General features: G+C 40.7%; 1 pseudogene; it reads left to right on the top strand.

Moving 5' to 3' along the window:
- The first annotated feature begins 734 nt into the window (after positions 1–734).
- On the top strand, positions 735–866 carry LOC121156954 (annotated as a pseudogene).
- Positions 867–4,468: the final 3,602 nt, after the last annotated feature.

The following is a 4,468-nucleotide window of genomic DNA, read 5'->3' as shown; positions in this document are numbered from 1 at the left end:
TCCACCAAACCTCATTCCTGTCTTAATTTCCTAGATTTCCTCTCTGACTGCCTTTCAACATCTTGTGGACAGCTGCATTTCTTAGTCCCATGATTGGTTCAATGTTGGCAGCCTCCCCCTGCCCACCTTTTTCTGTTGGATATGTGGTGACTGACGGCTGCTGAAATGATAACTCCTCCTTTCCCCTCCAGACAATCATAGTTAAGCATTTGCCTGTTGGCTGTAACTCTCAACAGGCCAAACTGTGGGTCTTGATTTGAGCCTTGACCCAGGCACTGCTAAAAATGGTCCTATATACTCCAACTCCTAATATGATTACCCCACTATGTACTCCAAACTCCAGATACAGCAAGAAAGGTGCTTTCTGGCAGCTTGAAGAAACTGAAATATAAATGACAACGTGGTTAACAGCCTCCCTGATGCTGCTCACCTGCTAACTACAGCTGCATTACTCACTATAAGAACCACCCAAAAGAAAAACAATACTTAAGAGAAGCCAAAGACGGGGCTGTTGAGACAACTAAAGCGCACGCAAGTGGGGAAACATTCCTGCATACTCAGGATCAGAAGTTGCTCAACTTCAACAACAAAAGGCCTGGAAGGAGGACTCTTTGTGGTTTCCACATAACAAAGTAATACTTCCCTCTTTCCCCCAAACTACTCTTCTAGAAAGTTTCCATTTTAAATATCACCAAAATCCAAATTCTTCTTTACTTCCTAAACCCACGCATACAATACTTACCTGGCAGGGGAGATGTCATGATGAGGCAGGTGGTTTTCCCAGGGTGAGGCTCATCCATTGCACTTGGGATGTGCTGACCCCTGCAATTTGTGGTAGTGGGGGACTGCGTTCTCACCCTCCCCTGAAAAAAAAAAATCACACATATATCTGACACCAACCATAAGAAAAACTCTAACATAACTCAAACATGTAGCACTGCCAAACTGACCACCTCACTTTTAACTTTAGCTTACTCGCACTCCTTACTCCCCAGGTCCCTGGATCCCTCCCAGTGGAGGATTGGCATATTGGCTTCAATCGTATTCCTCCTGGCCATGGTAAGCTCTTTTTCAGGACGGTTGGAAGTATACCCTAGTTCGAATAAAAGGAATTCCACCATCTCTTCTCTGTTATTAAATGATATCACTCCAAGATTTGGATTACCTGCTTCTATTCAGTCAGATGATGGATCAGAATTTACCTCTCAGATTCCTTCACCTCTCTGCATATATCATGGCATTACCAAAGTCCCTCTCACTCCCCTTCTTCAGGAAAAGTAGAATGAATAATTGGAATTTTAAAAGAGTCTTCAATTGAACTCTGCACTCAAGTCCACTTAGACTAGGTAAAACTCCTTCCTGTAGCCCTGCTAAGGATTAGCTCTCTCCCTAAAGGCTGTTAATTCTTGGCCCATTAAACATATTCTATGAAGACCTCTCCTCTCACTTAACTTTCCCTACCCCGCTGCCCACATTTTCATATATCCAAGAATATTCTATCACTTCTCAGTGAAATATTCTATTACTTTTAAGTGAAATATGCTCTCATTTACGCACGAATGCAGATAAATGTCTAACCAAACCCTGCCTTCCCATTGTATTTTTAGTCTCCAACCTGATGATCTGGCCTATCTTAAGCAAAATGAGGCAGCCCTAAAGCCTAAATGAAGAGGACCCTATAAAATGCTATTAACCACCTCCAATGGTGCAAAACCCAAGGGGCATTCCCCTTGAGTACACTCCATTTCATTAAAACTAGCTACATCTCCTTATGTAAGTCTACCTCACTGAATCCTCCACTCTCAAGTTGATATGGTTTCCTGCAATAAGAAAGAAATGGCTCCTCATGTTCCTGACAATCCGTGAGTTCCACAGATTTCTCTGTGAAAGAGTTACATTTTCCAGAGCAATGCTCTATTGAGGAATGACACACCTCATACCTTATAAAAGTGGTCTGCATTTCCTTCCTCCTCAGGGGACAAAATCTATCAAACTTAAACGGACCCTTGAGAAGTTACGTTGTCCCGACCCACTTCTCCCAATTCCCCATCCCTCAGAAGGTGTCAAGATCCTGAAGACCCTAAAGTCATAAAAGGCCCAACCTGCTGAGGAACTGGAGCTCTGCCACGTGCTTCGTCCAAGTGCCGGTCACCTCTTTATATTTATTCCTCTGATATAAAGTCCGGTTTGGTTGTTTGTCACCTCCCCATTTTGTTCTGTGACACTTTTTCAACACTCATGACTGGTAGATTCTCCATAGTAGCTAATGTTTAATTACTATGTGCTTGGTTGAAGTTCCTTAGACATCTCCCTTCATCTTCAAAAAAAATGTCAAATAATTATGTTTCAGAATGTGGGATAATAGCTTTCAATTAGAAAGAAGGAAAATGGTTTTTGGACCCATCTTGTGGCATTGTGACAATGGTTAATGTAATAAGCATTTCAAAATTGTTCAAGGAACAGATGTAACGTAATTGTAGCACAAAACGTGGTAGCTGTATGAGGTGTTGAATCAGGGGATTATCTTTATTTAGTCACTCATACTTAGTATTAATAGTAACACATCACAGTGTAACCTATAAACACAAACTTTTTGAGAGTTCATTAAAAATGAACAGTAAAATAACAATAAGAAAAAGATCAGCCAGCTGTCAAAGTGCTCTAGCCAGTAAAGCGTAAGTTGCTGTTGGTCATAGGTATAGAATCAGATTTGTGGCTTACTGTTCTCCAGGTGAAACTGCCCTCTGGGCGTGTGACCATATTCCAGGCATAACCAAATAGAGATAGCCACATTATATATTCTAAGTATTTTAGTTTTCAAGGTTTGTGATAAATCTTACTTCTATTATACATTACTCTGTGCTCATCTGAATTAACATCCTTTGGATTGAAACGGTTGTGTCATGTAATGGAAGAACAGCTAAAATGTAAGCTTTTTGTTCTGTTAGAGCAATGACAGACTTGCAGTCTCCTTTACTAGGTGTCACGACTACATAAAATATAGTCTTCTTTCTCCCTGGGGTTTTGCCAAGGTCAAAAAAAGATAATGGAAAAAACTGTATTCTTTCCCCATTTTTATTCTGGTTAAACTCCTAAAATGAAATTAACATTGATTTGCACTACGAAAAGGCAGACATTTTAAGTGGGCATGTATGTTTATTCTAGGTCTACTATTGATGGGTAGTAAATCTAATAGCATCACCAGAAAATAAGATCATGACATAGACTTAAACAAAACAAAGATTCGGTTTTGAAATTCTTTATCCCATAACTAGGCCACATTGTGCTTTTCAACAATTCAAACAAACAGAATCAGTATAACTGCTAGAATAACATGTCTATGTTTTCACAAGCTAAGGATGGTCTATAAATATATAGTCATCTCTGGTAAAATTTGATAATGGCCCCCAGATATATTAACAAGTGGATCTTTGAAGCTGTGAATAGATTTTATGACATCACGAAGTGTCGTGCTGGCTGTGGGTAGAAAGTTTGCAAATCAAGTGCATGTTCTTTTTTTAAAAAGATTTATTTATTTTTATTGGATCATTTATTTATTTTTACATACAGAAAGGATCAGAGACAGAGAGGAAGATCTTCCATCAGGTGGTTCACTCCCCAAGTGACTGCAATGGCCAGTGCTGCACCAATCCGAAGCCAGGAGCCAAGAGATCCTCTGGGTCTCCCACGCGGGTGCAGGGTCCCAAGGCTTTGGGCCGTCCTTGACTGCTTTCGCAGGCCACAAGCAGGGAGCTGGATGGGAAGCAGGGCTGTCAAAATTAGAACCGGCGCCCATATGGGATCCTGGTGCGTGTAAAGCGAGAACTTTAACCAGTATGCTATCACACAAGGCCCAAGTAGATATTCTGAGGAATGCCCAGCAGAATCTCAATGATTCACAAAATAAAGGGGAGTAGCTCTTTATGCAACAAAATGTTAATATTCAACTTGTATCAATAATTCAAAACCCAACAAGCACATTCCAGTTAAGGAATGGGCAAGGAAGCTGAGAATGCAGTCCCTAATAGGGGAAGACAAATGGCCTTCATACAAGAAGATGCTCACCACCGCAAGCTGTTGCAGAAGTGCAAATTAAAACCACAAGGAGATATTACCTCACCCTCACCAGAATGGCTGCCATCCAAAAGCCAAGGGACAACAAACGTGGGTGAGCATGGGGAGGTAGGTAACCTGTATGAACTGTTGACGGTTCATGCGTGAAAATTGATAATTGATAATTAGTGCAATCACTGTGGGAAAGAGTATGGCAATCTCTTTGAAACTTGGAATAGACCTGTCACATGATCATCGACTTCACTGCTGAGTACAATGCCCCAAAGACACAAATTCACTGTATCAAAAAATACCAGGGAGCAAGGGAGTTTATAACAACCAACCAGTGGAAGTCATCTAAGGTATCCACCAACAGATGAATGGATAAAGAAATTGTAATATATATATATATATA

This window comes from Ochotona curzoniae, unplaced genomic scaffold (genome assembly GCF_017591425.1).
Source record: "Ochotona curzoniae isolate NIBS_2020 unplaced genomic scaffold, NIBS_Ocur_1.0 contig_3498, whole genome shotgun sequence".
NCBI classification, from domain to species: domain Eukaryota; kingdom Metazoa; phylum Chordata; class Mammalia; order Lagomorpha; family Ochotonidae; genus Ochotona; species Ochotona curzoniae.
The sequence above is the reverse complement of the archived record's forward strand: the minus strand, read 5'-3'. Positions and strand labels throughout refer to the sequence as shown.